The sequence below is a fragment of the Coloeus monedula genome (assembly GCF_965178545.1).
Source record: "Coloeus monedula genome assembly, contig: HAP1_SCAFFOLD_177, whole genome shotgun sequence".
Lineage (NCBI taxonomy): Eukaryota > Metazoa > Chordata > Aves > Passeriformes > Corvidae > Coloeus > Coloeus monedula.
The window spans coordinates 304,036-321,843 of record NW_028120740.1 but is presented as its reverse complement, the minus strand read 5'-3'; the positions used below and the strand labels follow the sequence as shown (position 1 = coordinate 321,843).

At 44.6% G+C, this 17,808-nt stretch overlaps 1 pseudogene across 1 annotated transcript; it reads left to right on the top strand.

Moving 5' to 3' along the window:
* Positions 1 to 536: 536 nt before the first annotated feature.
* On the top strand, positions 537 to 15,987 carry LOC309585730 (epidermal growth factor receptor kinase substrate 8-like protein 2; annotated as a pseudogene). Its single transcript has 10 exons — positions 537 to 611; positions 1,273 to 1,421; positions 1,567 to 1,693; positions 2,048 to 2,163; positions 11,784 to 11,895; positions 12,662 to 12,781; positions 13,632 to 13,779; positions 14,867 to 15,050; positions 15,457 to 15,589; positions 15,916 to 15,987. The product of its transcript is annotated as an epidermal growth factor receptor kinase substrate 8-like protein 2 (transcript).
* The last annotated feature ends 1,821 nt before the right edge of the window (positions 15,988 to 17,808 follow it).

Genomic DNA, 17,808 nt, shown 5'->3' with positions numbered 1-17,808 from the left:
CAGCTGATTGCTGTTACTGAAACCCAGTTCTTGCAGTAAATCAATCCCAAGTGTTTGCTCCTCCATTCTGCCACAGCTCATCTCAAATACCACTGGATTTGGAGCCTTTCAGTGGCCAGGGCAGCTCCGGGTGCCCCAGGCAAGACCTTGGTGGAGACTTTCCCTTGTCAGCAGTTTGCCAGGGGACCCTCAGAACACCTATCCTGTTGTTTTCATCCATGGAACTAGTGGGATTCTCAACCCTGCAAGAGGCAGAAGCACCAGCAATCCTGGTCCTTCCTCACTAGGACTTTCAAAATAAGCCAAGGTGTTCTGTGTCTGTTCAAATTAGCTTTAAAGGCACTGATTTAACAGAGAGGGTATTCCCCCCCACCTGAAATTCACTGGGAATTAGAAATGGACACAAAATAAAAATGAATGATTCCTACTCCTCCATCCCTTACTCTTCTCATCAGTCCACAACACTCGCCCCATGTGACAGAAAAGAGAAGGCACACTCAGGTTAGGGTTAAACTGTGTTTACGTTCTCTTTTCAGGCCAAACTAAGGAAGCACATCCAAAACCCCCGTGCTTCAGAGTTGGTGCATTTCCTCTTCAGGCCGCTGGAACTGGTAAATCTTATTCCCAGGTCTCACTGGGAACTCCTTTTATTTCTAGTTCACACTTACAAGTAGATAGATTGTGCAACAGGGTTGGAAAACTGCTCATACCTGGCCACAGCTTTCTCAGGAACTTCCAGAAGTGATGCCGGTTGTTCCTGGCCTCTGATCCGGTTTGAAGCTTGAAGTAAATACAGGAATCCCAGCAAATATGAATCCTTCCACCGGGTCAATAAGGCATTACTGTGAACAAAAGGGGCAGCCAGCTGGAATCCCCACTGGGAATCTGTCTGGTCTCACCTTCAGGCAAATACGGCTCAGTATTTGCACTGAAAATGCTTGGAAGCAGAAATCCCAACTTGGAAAAGGAGCCACAAAGGAATAGCAAGATACTTTCCATTTTTTGAAGTGTCAGCTTCTGACACTTCACTCGTCTGTAACAACAGCTCATTTGTAGATCAGCTCTTCCTTTGACTCCAATCCAAAAAAATCTCATGTTCCCTTGAACTGTCCAGTCTCCTTCAAAGACTTAGGTTGATGTTTCTTGCAGTGACTGTGCTGATCCAAGGATCAGCTTTGTCTTCGCTTCCTGCTCATCTGTGTGTCCCTGGTTTGACATTTTGACCGTTTCCTGCAAGTTCTCTTCTCTTTGTGTGGTTTGTGTGTGACCCAGATCATCAACAGCTGCGGTGGCCCCGAGCTGGCCCCGTCTGTCCTCAGCCCACTGCTTTCTAAAGACACCACCGATTTCCTGAGAGGACACCTGACACCCAAAGAGATAAACCTCTGGGATTCCCTGGGGGAGACATGGACCAGATCCAGGTAAGGACAGAGCTGCCATCTCCCCAGGCTCCCCACGCAGACGGGATGCTTGGATTCCCTGATGCTCCTGCTTCTTCTTTCAGGGGATGCCCTGAAAGACACATTCTTCGTGAATGTCACCTCATATTCCCACTTTCTGTCCTAGAGCCGAGTGGCCCCGAGACACGAACATCCCCACCTACATCCCCAAATTCCACAACGGCTGGGAACCACCCACAGAAATCTTCCGTGGAGCTCCCTGGGAAATAGACATTGGACACTTGCAAGAGGAAGGTTAGTCCTGTGTCCCTGTCTCTTCACTCTCCCTCCCCCTTTTCCGGAGAAATGGAGCTGCAGGGGTAGTGGTGGCATGCAACAAGTAGTTGGCTCAAAACTCAGTTGGATCCGGTTGCCCCAGTTAAATACAGAAAGCAAATGAGGCTGGAAAAGGGCAGCAATAATGAGCCTCTCCCAATCCAAGGCAACAGCACCCTACAGCGTAACTGAGCTCCAGGGACACAGGCTTCCCTGGAGAACACCTTGACCAAAATCTGCCAGACCATGACTCATCTACCACTATCCCTCTCCTTTTCTCCGATCAGCTTTCCCCTTTCCTGGTAACACTGACTCCATGTCTGCCTTTCCAGCTCTCCTCAGCCAATGGATATCCTTACTGGAACTCCTCACTCAAGCGTGGTCAGACGGCTGAGCAGACACAGGTCGGGGATGCCTTCAAACAGAACATCACTCCACATGGAAATAGGTAATGGATCCGCACGCCCGGAGCTTTGGCTCCCGCCTCGGAACCTCATGAACGCACACGGACACGTACAGTGACACTGGGACGTTTGGGCATCCTGGAGACAACTCCCTGCCACTGTTAATAACCACCAAGGGAAGACAAAGATCAGCTGAGGGGTTATTCCCATAAGCACTGTCTGCTGTTTAACCCCCAGCAGCTCTGCAAGGAAAGGAATCGCAGGTGTTTTCCACCGCAGGAGGCAAAAATATTGACTGACTTCATCAGTCCATCCATAGGTCTTGTTTCCCAACATCAGCCCAGCAAAGTGACCTTAAGGATCAGGTGCCAAAGATGCTGCACTGCGCTTTGGCTCTCCATGTGTGTAGAGATGCTGGAATCATGGAATCACAGAAGGGATTGGGTGGGAAGGGACCTTAAAGATTATCCCGTTCCAACCCCCTGCCATGGCCAGAGACACCTTTCACTATCCCAGGTTGCTTCAAGCTCTGTCCAGCCTGGCCTTGGACACTGCCAGGGATCCAGGGGCAGCCACAGCTTCTCTGGGCAACCTGTGCCAGGGCCTCAGCACCTTCACAGGGAAGGATTTCTTCCCAATATCCCATCTAAACCCACCCTCTGGCAGCGGGAAGCCATTCCTCCTTGTCCTTTCACTCCAGGCTCTTCAAGTCCCTCTCCAGCTCTCTTGGGGCGCCTTTAGGCACTGGAAAAGGCTCTAAGGGCTCTCCAGAGCCTCCTCTTCTCCAGGCTGAACATTCCCAGCCCTCCCAGCCCATCTGTGTAATGCTCTAGCTCTTGGAGCACTTCCTGGCCCTTCCTGTCTGATATTGCGCTGGTTTATTAAAGGAAATTCTGACTCTTTCTGCTATCTCTGTGTATTTATCTCCAAAGGACTGTGAGTACGGAAGAGTCATCCCCTATGTTCCTCAGCTCTTCTTTGGGGAACTCACCTATAAATGGAACTGCAGAAATGGGGAGGGAGGAAAAGGAAACAGGATGTGAATCGAGCACCTGCATAGTGACCACAGATGTCCACTGCTAGACAGACACTGATGTCAGGCAGATCATGCCCTCCAAATAGTGCTCAGAAAGAGAACAAGTTTGGGATTTCTGAAACTGCTCTGAATTGGATTTGCTTAAACAGATGTCATTAGTAAAAGCAATCAAAGAAAGAGTTTTGATCCCTCTTCCAAGCTGATGCCACTTATCATGTATCTTCCCTGCATTCTTCTAGGGAAGCTGTTTTTGATGTTGTCCTGTCCTTCTTTTTATAAGGGAGCAAAAATACTTTATTAAGTATTACTCTTTCAGTTTTGTTTCCTCTCCTCTTCTGAGATACAGTAAAGTGAACATTCAGCAGAATAGTTTTGTATTTTTTGAACACAATTCTTCTTTTATCCAACTGAGGCCCTTCTGTGATCATGAAAAAACAGAAACTGTTGTGAACTACAGTTTACACTCATAAGAGGTTGACATGGGTCAGTTCTCCAAGGTTATTCTTAGTTCAACTGCTGTGTAAACTGTTGATGTCACTGACTGGAGGCTGCTCTTCAGGACATTATAGATATGATAATTATATGACAGAAAATGCAACATATAGTTGAATCTGACCTTCAAGTTCACTAGCTTAAAAAAGGAAAAAAATGTCTGTAAGAAATTTGCTGCTTTTCCCATTACTAAGATGTAATAAATGCCTTCAAGTTTATACTCAGTCGACAGCATATACACATGGACAGCAGTGCCCATCCATCCAAATGTACCCCAAGCTAGGGTACATTTTAAGTGTCAATGATCACTGCCTCCAGAAAGCATTTTTGAGACAAAACAGGCAAAGTCTTTTGCATATCTAGACAATCATCCAATACTAGGATCTTCACTCTCACATAAACACTTCATGTTTTTCCACAGAGGAATCTGAGATAGATTTTTCTGAGAAATAACAAACCACCAAAAATTAATAAATGACAAACAAGGGAAAAGCACCACTTCCTCACTCAGCACATTTTCCTTGATTTTCATTAAGCATTCAGATTTACAGATGCTGATATTGCCACAAGAGCAGTTTTTTTCTGGTTTAACTTCCTCTTCCAGTAGAGCAAGCACAGCTGCAAAATGCAAGCTCACTTCTAGGCTCTCTTACACATCACCAGTTTACCACATTCCAACCAGTCACAGCTGTGCAACACCCCGTCAGGGTACTGGGATTACTGCAGTGCCACAGACAGTTTAAGTGAGGCTCATGGAGCTGTACAATTTTAACTATGTTTTATATGTATAATTAAATGATGCATGACATGGAAATAAGCCAGCTGTACTGAAACTGAACAAACTAACTGCTCTGATGCAACAGTTAAGCATCTCATCAGTTCTAAAATGAAACAGGTTTAAAGCAAAAACAATATAGAGAACAGAATGCTTGACACTGTTAAATAGCATGGTCAAAGGATAATTTTTGAACATTAAGGAAATGCATTCACCCAGTCAAATTTTCAAAAGAATTCCTGGCACCAAAATGTTCTCTGTTTGCTTTTTCACCATGTTTTAAGAATGGATCACTCTGGGGGAAGAAAATCCTGTGCGCAAAACACTGCGTGAAACTAAACAATCCTTAAACATGGCTAATTTCCATGTGGAGCTGATGATTTAGCACTGTCATCCTTCAGCAGAGGAGAAAGAACTACCTGTCTTTAGTTTATTTAGGTAAGATGAAAAAAGTGAGGAGCGTGAATTTGATCTTGCTTCAATTTACTTCAGTGGAAAAACTCTTGCCATGACTTCAGTGAGAATGAGACTGCATCTTAATTCATTCTATATGGAGAAAAACAAATCAGCTGAGAATAATGCTTTTGTTTATTAGATGTAAATTACTACCATAGTCGTTTTTAACAGTGCTAAGTAAATCCTGCTTTAAAAGCCAAACGTTGCCTTCAGTCCTGCTTATTCCTCTGTACTGTGTCACAATGCAGGATTCCTGGTCCTCTGACCAAGTCACCGCTGTCACAGTAAGCATGGCTTGCTCTGGGGAATGGCCACATTCCCAGTAAGCATGGCTTGCTCTGGGGAATGGCCACATTCCCACACGGGAATGATAGATGTTTGTGGATGTCACTGGTGACAATGTCCAAATCTGGGCTAGGGCATGCCCCCCAGCCAAGAAACTAGGGTGCACACTTTTGTAATATAAATGCATTCACTGAGAACACAGACTACACTTACTAAAATGTCCATGAAAAGCAGCCAAGTAAATCAAATCAATAGGGTTAAATTTGCAATTAGGATTCTCTCTTTCGGCAGAAAATTTTAGGATAGCCACAAATTGAGAAAAATTTGCTTTTTTTTCTTCTTTTTCTCAGAAGGCAATCAACCTTCTGGTCTGGCTATTCTTTACTTCTCCCTATGAAGTAAAATCTAAAAAGACACACACACGATATTTATGGAAGGACCTCCCAATGAATTAGGAAAAATTATTACTCAGAAGATCAAACAGAAACAAGACTGTCTACACTGTATGAATTAAACATACATGAATTAGGACACTGAGCCTTCCATTCTTTAGTAACAGAACTGATGCTGTCCTGAAAATGACATTAATGAATTAGACTGGTATATGAAAACCTTCTGCATCTGCTCTAGAGGTTGGAATGAGGATGTTAAATGAGGCAGCAGACAACAAGGACGTGCTGCTTAGGGAAGCTGAATATCACTTCTGTGCTTGTGGAGTTCTGCAGTTTGGATGAAGGTCACAGGTTATCTCCAGCTACATGAAAATGAGTGATAAATACACACTGTTGGTCTTAGACTGAAAGCAGTACTAGGCAAAGAGAGTCAAAATATGGAATATTACTCAAAATCATCCCCTGGTTTTCTAAAGATCATAATCTTCTATTAGAAGACAGTTTGTTACCTTCTCCTAATATTAAAGCTGTAATAGTAAAAGCACCTCAATCTTGTAGAAGTATCTAAGATACACAGAATAAGTAAGGTATATGGAGTGAGAGCACCCTAAAAACATCACAAGAGGAGTGACAATTTCTGGGATAGTAATGACATGAACGAGTATCTAAACGTTAAGTCTGAGTGAATAAGAGAATTTTTCAACTAATGGATCAGGGAAAATGTGAAAGGATAAGATATGTGATTAAAGATCATAGTGTATTCGGTTAACACAGGTGGAAAATATATGACTTTGATTCTGTACTACAACATATTTTAATTGATTTGTGTGTAGTTTTAGTTTTATACATGCACAATTTTTTAGAACACATCTTTAGACTGGGACAAACAATAAAGGAAATCCATTGTATGACTTTACATTGATCCCAACATCACTCACTGGAATATCTTAACATTTCCTGCACAGATTCCCATTCGTTAAGATGACAACCTTGAGAAGAAGGAAACCTATAACTGCCATTCAGAGAAGGTCTAAAATTTCAATTGCTGTTTGAACACAAAGGAGCTTTGACATGCTGTGGTTTATTGAAGCACTCCTGCAGTTATAGACACATCTTTAACCACCCTACCCTCTCCCTCTTCCTCCATCCACCACTGATTGATGCAACTGGGAGATTCAGTAACTGCAGAGCAAAGTCCCGCTTACTTCCAGCTCTCCTGCCCCAGCAAATGCTCAGCTCTTCTGGGAAGATGGAGCTATGCCATAAGCACATTGCACCTGAAAGGAGATGAAACCTTCCCTTCAAAGACACATGTGACCAGGTTTTTGGAACTGCCTGATGTGGCCAGTTCTCATCTGTTTTCCATAAAGAAGGAAAAGAGCCCTGTATTCTCCTCTTCATGATAGTTCAAGTATGAATTCCAAAGAACAGAGATGCCAGGACTTGTCAGTGACATGACTAACAATCTTATGAGAACTGGCAAAACAGTTAATTTCTCCTACATCTTATTCTCAGAAACCTTGGAATTGTTTTGTCTGAAAGATTTGGGGGGAGGAAGGTGGGCTTAATTCTCACAACTATATTAAATATTCAGTACATCTGATATTCTGTTGTCAACATGCAAAATATAGTTTAATTATGATAAGCCATACTGGAATCATTTACAATACATAAATGTGAAAAAACAGCATTAAATTATTTCTTGTTCCATGTGGAAAAATATACACCTTCCAACCCCCCAAGAAAGTAAGACAAGGCACAATAAATTCTGGTAATTCTCTTTCTTCTGACTTTTCAGTTCCATCACAGCTCTCAAAACTAAGATTTATGTGCTGTTTTGCATCTGTATCTGTTGTTGATTTTCCCCCCCTACAGGGATATAGGTGAATAAGTTTGGACAGGAAACGGTATCCCTCAAGCCAAACTGAAAGGTTTATAAAGTTGCTAATAAAAGTTTGGGTCAGGGCCTAAATATCAATCATCTGCTCACTGTCTTTTTAAACGAGCTCAGGCATTTTCCCAACTGTTCCCAGCAGGTCTCTGCCACTATTTTAAACTAAGATTTCAGCCATTTTTTTTCCCCTGTGTTGACCTCACTAATTTTTCTTTCTCCCCCTCTTTACCTGCCAAAGGCATCCATCAGGATTTTGCCAAAGGCTATCTGCTTTTGAAGTTGAGAGGGATTCACTAATCGTGAGTGTCAAATCCACAGTAAATGCCATGGCCATATGGTATATGCTGCTTTTGGGAATTAGCTCAAAAGGCCTAGCTGTGAGAAGGCTGGCTGTATGTCAGGAGGGTTTTACTGCTAACTTTCGTAACTCATGTCAGCTCTTTCAGTTTCTGTATGCATTGGCTTCAGGGAGTGCAACTGTTCCCTGAATGTATAAAAATGTTGTCAAGATCCCTTGATCTTGCTTCCTCTGTCTCTCTCGCACAAACACATCCAAACACATTTATATACACAGTGGAATAGCATGCACAGTGGCATGCAAATCTAGCAAAAGAGAAGCTTGTAAATAAATAGCATGTCATTCTGCTTACTCAATACATTTCTCTGGGTGTTAAACTCATGATAAACATATCATAAGCCCCGATGAAGGCTCTACAGCCTGTCCCATCACACCATCCTGAGTGTAACTCTGCAATGCATAGGAAGACATAAGTTTGAAAAACAGAGCAGAAATAGCTCCCATAAGGGCAAGGTGCTGACATAGCTGAAACATAACTAACTGGAGAGCATTTGTTTTCACTAAAGAAGGAAGTGTCAGTGACACATCTCTGTGCCTGTGGAGGTGTACTGTACATTCAAAGCAAAAAGAAATCCACCTTCTTTAAAAAATTGGCCATTAATACATAAATATGTCTGTGTTGAAATCCCTCAGACGGTACCATTCTTAACAAGAACTACACACAAGACTAAGAAATTCTGCAGAGAATCACGCTTTTGTGATCCAAAGAGGCAAGGAGAAAGAAAACCACATATGAAGAGTTTAACATACCCACTTAGTGATAGAAAAAGAATTATTACAAAAATAAATGTCAGTCCCCTTGAAACACTTGAGTCAGCACTCTCAACTTTCTCTGATGCTGTAGGAAGGTGTGAATGTCCTCCATGTGTCACATCATCCGCACCAGCCACACAGGAATGCCTCCAATGCACCTCAGAGCCTTTCAAGGACCACTCCCCTCTAATTTATGTATAGTCTGTTAACATCCTCTTGGAGCAAACAGAAATAATACTTTTAAAAGACATTTATACTTCAGAAACATGTGCCCCGACACAACAAAAAACCCAGATTTTAATACTGCCCCGAGGCAGAATTCATCCATCTTTAAGGCTTCTATTATGTATTTCCTGGTTAGTAATACAAAAAGAACTGCTGGCAGTATCACATCGAAACCAAAGTGGCAGAATCAGAAAAACTACTGAAAAGTTTACCTTTATAGGAAAGCTTCAGTCTTGGGATATTTTGTTTTGACGTTCCAGTGACTGGAAGGAACAGCATCGCTAAAGACAGCAGGCTGCAGGCATGTGGCACTTGCAAAGCTCTCATTCTGCTCTCCTCTTCTGTATCTTCTTTTGTACTATGGTGAAATATCTCCCCACTTTTCAAACAATCCAAGTTTTATCTGGAAGAAAAAAAGAAAACATCTGTAGATCTGCTTTACTGCATAAGCAACAATTCTGTAAGCAAGCCAGACCTATTTCTAAAGAGCACCTCAGTTAATTTCTTTGCTACGAAAGTATTTTTCCTCTAGTACAAGTAAATATGTTTTGTTTCTTTAATACTAAATTTACACATTTTGACATTGGAAAAATATGTAAACTTTTCAGACACCAATGTCTAGCCTAGCTAACGTTTAAGCACAAATTAAATTAATGCAGTATCCATAAAAAGAACATTTGACATTCAAAAGTGACCATGCAACTTGATAGTTAATACCAGTCCATTGGATATCTTACATGTTTTATAACTCTTTTTGTCTCAGTACAACAGCTATTGTGTGTTTATGCTATGACTAGAATGAACTGTAATGTCTCAGATGCCATGGGGGTACAAGCTGAGTTAACAGTGAGTACTTACCCATCAAAAACTAAACTAAGAAAACTGGAAAGAGCAAGCAGTTGTGTTTAGTTTTAATAGAGAAAAAAGTCAAAGCGGATGATGGATTTAAAAGTGCTTTCAGTATGATATTTCCAGCAGAACAACTGCCTCAACTCATCCACCAAAATGTCCCATAAACTTTAATGAGTGTTTCAGGCTGGGGTCAATAGGCTGATATGGGATTTTGTTAGCACAGTGTGCAACTAAGCCAGCTTTGCAACACTTTTCACTTAGTAAGAATCATTCATATTCCATAAATCTTGAAGTGTTTTACAACTGAAAGCAATTATCACTGCCCTTATTTTCCCTATGCAAAAACGGAACCATAAAGCTGCAGTGAACCTATTTCCTCAAGGTCACACAGCAAGCACAGTAGTTGAAAAGAAAACAGCAACAGCAGTCCTGCTGTCCTTTGTACCCAGCTATCAAGGATCCCTTTTGCCCAATAACTCGACTTTTGCACATGAAATTATTTGAAATGGCATCTTGAGTTCTGAAGGCAAAACTTCATGGTTAATAAATCACAGAGATCAGAGTATGAAAATATTTGTGAGACCAGATCCTTCCCCCTGCAAGTGCCTGATGCTAGAGGTCAAGGGAGATGGCTGGTGAAATGACAAATGTCAGTGTTTGAGTAATGCTGTAAAACCAAGGAGTAAGGAAATGTTATGGTTAGTCAAGAGATTAATGGCTCATGATGTGCCATGAAAATTCTTTTCTGAAAGGTACTGGAGCTGCCTGATTAAAAGAGCAATCCTAGTGCCCACATCAGCCAGCACTTGCACAGACACCAAAGGAGAGGTTCCTTGCAAGTCCATGAGAGATGCAGCACAGCTTGTGGCCCCTGAGCCTTTCCACTGGTCTGTTATTTGAACTCCTGCAGCACTGGGTCTTGCAATTCTGTGAGCTACAGCAGCACCCAGAACCAATTCGGCACCTCCTGATACAGGCAGTTCATCCTTCCTGGCATGAAAGGATGGAAACAGAATCCCTTCCGTTCTCTCTGACACAGGAAATCTTTCTCAGATGAAACTTGGGCTTTCTGAGCCTCCAGACTTTCGCTCAATAGCAAAAGACAAGGAAGTGTGCAAGAAGAGCATGATGGTGAAAAAGAGGGAAACAATTCGTAAAATCCCCAAAGCATAATTCCTATTGCAGAACACTAAGCTTCTTCCTTCTCAGTCCCCTCTTCAATACTCATATTCAGTGTCTGAATGCACTACTCTTGGCCAAGTGTGAGTACATGTTCACGAAATGACATGGAGAGAAAACAGACAAACATTAAATGCCTGTTTCATCTTTCTCTTCCCTTTATTACAGTATCAGATCCTAAGAGAACACCCTTACTTCTTCTGTGCCAACACATCTATCTGAGGGTGGACCACGAAGGACTAAAGTGGATTAGACTATCCCAGGGTTAAATCGCCTTGAAGAAATTTATTTAGAGGTGAAAAAGGGGAAAAGAAGGAGAGGGGACGAGGGGGAAGAATATATGAAGATGAGACACCAGCCCTGTTCATCTTCAGCAGGATGATAGTGACAAACCATACTTCAAAAAGAAGCAATTAAGAGGGAGCCAGTCTCACTGCAAGTATGTTGAGAAGTCACGGCCTGAAGGTCTGGGCCTCAGCCAACAGGGAACTCACCAAAGGATATGGGGCTCATTTTCTTGAGGCAAATTACTGTGAAGAATCAGGACTAAATTTGACTAAAAAAACAGTTGCATCAATGCACTGTCATTTGCTGAATTGATTGAGAATCAGCACCAAACTCCGCCCTTCGGCCATAGCTCACAACCTCACTTTTTCATGTAGGCTTTTTTTGCTAATGGGAACCTTCCTTTTTTCTTGGTTGGGTTTTTTTTCCCCTTTCCCCTTTTATTTGAATAATGTCTGTGAAAAACCATTTGCTTTCACGAGGCGGTTAGTTTACACTGGAGGCAGCAGCTCTGTGAGCTCGAGCCAACCCTGTCCTGTCTTTAGATTCATTGCAATCTGGCCACATTGTCACATATATTTTTAGTTTATGATGATCCTCTAATACAATTCCAGCTTCCACACAGAGTCCTTCCAACAGTCTAGCTCAGGTTAATGAACTTCAGGCCACTTCTCTTCTGCAGGAATTTCGAGGCCCAGGGGGTGGCTGTGCCCAAGAGATTTGCCAAAATCCGCTACGATTTCACCGCGCGAAACGCCAATGAGCTCTCGGTGCTGAAGGATGAAATCCTGGAGGTACGTGACCGTTCCTGGAAAAGGTGTGTCCCCCAGGGGCAGGAGAGAGCTCGGGATAGCAACAAGCACCAACTCCATTTTCCCTGGTGGTATCTCAGCAGTGACACAAAGCTTTGCTCAAACCCAAAGCTGGAGCAGGCTGCCTGTGCTGTGTTGTGTCATTTCCTCAGCTCAAAGACATCGGTCCCATTTTAACCACAGTGAGGAGGGAGGACAACAACTCGCTCTAGAGCCCTGCTCATCCCCCGCTGGGTCGGTTCCTTATCACCACTTCCTCCTCCACGAGGATTTGTTTTCTCTGAAAAGCACCTTTCTCATAACCTTTCTCTTACTGCAGCACTGTTGGCAGCTGGACAAGGTGGGACGTGACTTGGGCTGACACTGATCTGTGACCTGAGGAAAAGGTTTCTCTGCAAAATGTGGCTTTTTATTTATTTAATTATTTATTTTAATGCAAAAAGACATCAGAAACTCAGTCATTAGGAAAAAAAGGTCTGGAGAAACAGGGACATTATGTAGGAACTATGAGTTCTTCAGCACGCAGAGGTGCTCTCCTGTTCATCCTTACGATAAATTCTGATGCTTTCCAGGAAAAGTTTCAGTCCTGGATTGCATCTGAGAGCAACAGATCTGATTAGAGCTCCTGGCCTCAGTGATGTCCTTCTGGCAACTTCACCTTTCGGATGGTTCGGCCCCGCTATATCCTGGTTGTTTATGCCTGAAATCCCATTTTCCCACAGCAGATTTATTTTTGTCCCTCTCTCAGGTGTTGGAAGATAATAAGCAGTGGTGGAAGTTGCTCAACCGGAGTGGGCAGGCCGGTTATGTTCCATACAATATCCTGGATGTGGTGAAACTGGAAGAGCTCAAACAGGTCTGTAGTCAGGTAATACCTGACTGGTATCAGCTGCAGGGCACAATCTGCCTCTGGGAATAATGTTGTCATTAGACCTCCCTGATTTCTTAGGATACTATGCACCAATCAGGACAGACCTTCAGAAGTAGACAAAGCCAGGAGATTCCTGAGTCTCCTATGATAAAACTCACATTTTGCTACGATCGTCTTCCCAAATAAGGCCTATCCTTCCTATTTGTGCACCAGCCTCCTGCTTTCCATATTTTTCCACATCAAGATTTTTCTTGGGGGTTAAATTAAAGATGGACACTTCCCTCAGCCAGTTCAGTTCAGCACCAGGAACACGTTACTGGAGTGGAGGCAGATGGAAACACCATCTAAGTGAGAATTAACTGAATACTGCAACTTGCACTGCAGAAATGTGGAGCTGGAGTGTTCTAAACACCCTAGGGAAGCATGGAATTGCTTCCCCATTTTGGTATTGCAGCGTTTGGGCAAAGCCTAAGGCGGCCCAGCAGGCTTCTGGATAAATCCCTGCTAGTTTAATCAAAACGTCAAAAAACTTTCCAGTCCGCTCCAGGCCCTTGGCAGTGGTCCCGCTTCACATCCCAGCTACGGAGCAGTGAGGCTCTGCCTTCCAATGAGATCGAACACGTTTGGCACAACTAGGAATTCCCTTGCGCAAACTTCAGACTTTGCTTTGGGTTCTTCATTCCCAGAAATTAACTTCTTCCATGCAGCTCCACCTGAGGTCTCCCCAGCCCCACATCAGCACAAGGAGAACACGGCAGTTTGTCCCTCCGTGGGTGTGAGGCAGAAAGCTTAAGAAAATTAAAAACGACCAAAAAAAATTCTTACTTTTCTTTCCCTTTCTAACCAGTCTAACCAGAGGTACAAAGGAGACCTGAGCCCCAGGGGCTATGGCCCATCCAGCCCAACCCACAAGCTGCCTGCCAGCTACGCCGGGGATAAGTGGGGCAGTGAGATGTTGTCGCGCCACTCTGCACAGGACGCCAAAGAACGCACGTGTGTGTCCCACTCTGGGCTCCCCTGGGTTTGGGCGCTCGGGGGACCAGACCTGCCCAAGGGGCTCCCCTGCACCTTTTACTGATCACAGCAATGGAGCAGCACTGTGTCTGGAGGCCATTCCAGGCAGGACAAGAGCCAAGAGAGCAGCCCTGGGGCTTGTGACACCGCCGGGGCTCTCGGGCGGCCCGGGCCGAGCAGGGCAATAAGTGATCACCCCATGCCTCCTTCCTCCAGTTCTAACTTCCTCCTCCTCCTCCCAAGGAGAGAGTTTCCTTTCTCTTCCAAAATGTTTAAGTGTGTCTAAGGAACAGCTCAGGTCAATCCCTTTCTCTCACTTCCTTTTGCTCATCTCCCGGCACACACACAGTGCCCGCCTGGCCGCTTCCTTCATGTGGTTCCACAGAATTCCCGGCCAAACAGGAGATCCGCATCACTCCCTCACCCTGCACATGCTGTGGGGCTCACAGAGCAGGAGAGAGATCAGGGGCCCTGCTCACCTCACCCCTTATCCCACCCTGTCCACTCCTGGAAGCAGGAGCCCTTCTGGGACGACAGGAAGCCCCACAATACAAGGACACAAATCTGTTCGTATCACTGAGTTATTCTCCACAGTCTTCAGGAGTTTCATGGGGAAAGCGATACTGGATGAAGAGTCACTGGAGTTTTCACAGAAGCACAGGATGCCCTGGGCTGGAAGGGACCTTCAAGCTCATCCCATCATGAGTGTGTTGCTCATTCCCAGTTTGTGCTTCCTGCCGCTTCTGTTCTGTTGCGGAGCAAAACCTGGAGCTCTGTGATCAGCAAATTAGTGACTAGAAGCAGCAGAGAGGACTGAAAAGGTCTCAATTCCAAACCTCCAATTGTAGATTCTCACAGAACTGTGCTTCCACATCAGGCAACAGCCAAGGGGTGATGGGAGCAAAATAAATGGCAACACAGGGGCACAGGAAAATGGGAATCACTTTTCTGGGCTGAATTTAAATAAGAATGTTGAGCCACATCCCCATTTGCCTTACAGTTTCCCCACAAACATTTAATGGCATTTTTGACTGAAGACTTGCTTTCATTCCCTACTTGTTTCTACAGAACTTATTCACCAAACGGATGAGCTGAACGACGAGCTGCTAAAGAAGATCACAAACAATAAAATTCAGCCTCCCCACAGGAATTTCAAAGTGGAAAAGCCTCAGCAAGTTTTCGTGCCCCTCACCTTTGAATCCAGCACTGAAGAAGTCAAAGCCTGGCTGGAGGCCAAGTCATTCAGCAAAGAGTAAGATTTGCCCTATTGCCACGTGCAATGCTCGTCCTTCCCTGGAGAAGGAGCGGGGGAGGCCACCGGCACCATCTCACCTGGGACAAGCCACTTGGATTTACTTACAGAGCCTGTGTTGCAAATTAGATTTCAACCCTGTTCAATCCAGGCTCTATAACCAGAATGTTCAGAGCCCAAAGTCACTCCCTTTCTCTGGTATAAATATTTTCTTGGAGATAAACAGTTAACTAACTAAATCCAAGGCCTGAAATGCTACTGGAATTGCAGCTGCCACCTTGGAACAGCCCCAGGGCCCCGTGATATGGTCCCACTGCAGCTCCTGGCCTCCCATCTCCAACTCCTCACCTCTGGCACGAGGCCACGTGCAGCACAATCGTCACCTCCCTACTTTGTGTCTCCCCAGGACCGTGGAACACCTGGGCATCCTCACTGGAGCTCAGCTCTTCTCCCTCAACAGAGAGGAGCTGAAGAAGGTGTGCGGTGATGAGGGAAATAGAGTCTACAGCAAGATCACAGTGGAGAAAAACCAGCTGGAGGTAAGCATTTTTCTGGATAATTCCTGCTGGAATGGGGGCTGTACCAGCAGCGTCAGATAGCTCATTAAACAGGCATTTTAAAAAATACAATTGTGGGGAAAAAAAATGCAACCAAACCTACACCAGCAATAAAACACACGTAAAAATTCCGAAGTGTCTTTTGAGCAAATCTGTAAGATCCCCCTGTTTCCACTAATTAATCTGCTTTTTACTGATATCACTTATCTCTGTGAAACTAGCTCTACTTTTACAGCATTAATTAAATACTGTCACTTAACTGCAGCTTGAAGTTCAAATCCAAACTGCCTGTTTTGTTTCCATTCCAGAAAAGCAGAGGGGAGTCGGAGCTCCAAGAAATCACGAAGCGCCGCCAGGAAAGGATTGATTCTGCAAATTAAAGTCTCTCTGCTTTATTTCAGCTCTTAGCCCTAAGTAGTGCAGAAAAAAAGGGAATGAAAGCAATGATTCCTGGCCCAGGCCAGATGCAGCAGAGCTCCCCTTGGGGTCCAGCTGCCATCAGAGTGACAATTCCTTGAACACTGTTGGGAAGGGTTGACAATAAGACCATGTCCCACTGGGAAAGGTGTTTTAATTTTGCATGAAGTATTTTTTTTATAACTATATATTTTATACTGAAATTTTCCGTGCATGCGATCAGAGCAGGATTCACACGGGGCTGGATGTACAAGGGCTGGCTTCAAGCAAAAAAAGACCCCCAAAGCTTTTCTCCGAGGGCTGTCCCCTGCTCCCCACTCTCCCCTGGCAGAGCAGGCGTGGCACACAGCACAAGAGAGGCCAGCCTCAAGGCTTGGAGCCTGGACCAGAGGAATAAGGCTTTAGAACCCTGCAATGGTTTGGGTTTAAGGAAAGGACATTAAAGCTCATCCCATTCCACCCCCCTGCCATGGGCAGGAATGCCTGTCACAAGCCCAAGTTGTTCCAAATCTTGTCCAACCTGGCCTCGGACACTTCCAGGAATGGTGAGTCATGACCTCTCTGGGCAACCTAACCCTTTCTATTTCCATTTCCATTTCCTCCTCAGTGCAGGTGTCCCCTGCAGCCCACGAGCACAGGGCCGGTGACAACTGCCTGTCCTTGTCCTGTCCCCCTGTGCCCCCTCGTTGGACAAGGCTAGAATGGCAACACACATTCCCAAAGTCTGGCTGCTTCCTTAAATCCATGGACCACCTAGTGCTATCTCTGAACAGCTGAAATGAGCTTTCAGTGCCTAGAAATGAGCAGGAGTGACAAACAAAGGGATTTGAATCTGGAAATAGGTGAGTTCCACCCGCCCACCGCTGCTGATGCAGAGGCTGGGGCTCGGGGCAGCTGTGCAGCCCTTCCCTGGGGCACGGATCCTGCACTGGAATGTTGTGGTGGTGTTGCCAAACCGGGCCTCAAACCAGGAGAAGATAAGCCCTGACCGTTTGCTCCCGACCCAGGCACACCCACAGCCCTTCCCAGGGTGTTGGTCACTTGTCCCCATCTTCACATTTTCACTGCAAAAAGTCAGCTGAAATGATTCCCAAATAGCTGAAACCCCAAAGCACACTGGGAAAGGCAGGTTTAACACAAATTAAATGGCCACAAGAAAAAAACCCCTCTAATTTAGCACAGGGTGTTGCTCTTTACTTCCCGTTTTCCTTCATAAAGTTATGTGCATTTGTATATAGCAATCTGTAAATAGGGGTGAGGAAAATCCCTCTCCCTAGAAGCAGAATTAAGTGATTATGCTTCCAAAATTTACTCACCATTTCAAAACTCAAGCAAGCAGCGTAGTTCCTGTCCACAGCAAGTTTGGCACATTGCATTTCTAGCTCTGTTTGACTGACAGACCAATCTGATTGCAAAGCAGTGAAGCACACAGAGCTCCAGAGCTGCCCACAGCCCAGGGACAGCTGGGTTTTCTCTCTCAGCACATGCTGAGTCTTGGTCCAAATTTGTGCCTGTCATTGCACATTTAATGGAAAAAGCTTTAAAACAGCATCTGGGGAGCTCATGTCTAAAACTGAGAACACCAGTGCACCTTAGTTTTGGCTTCATTCTTAAGCGTCTCCAATGGATAATCTGTTTTCTTCATTTGAAACAGGACACTGCTCTCACCAGCAGAATTAGGGTGCAGGCAGGGGAGGATCCTGGGTTTAGTCACAGCCCTGCTAGGATCTGAGAAGGGCACTCACCTTGTCAGGGAGGGATGAAGAGGACAATCCTCCTGAGAA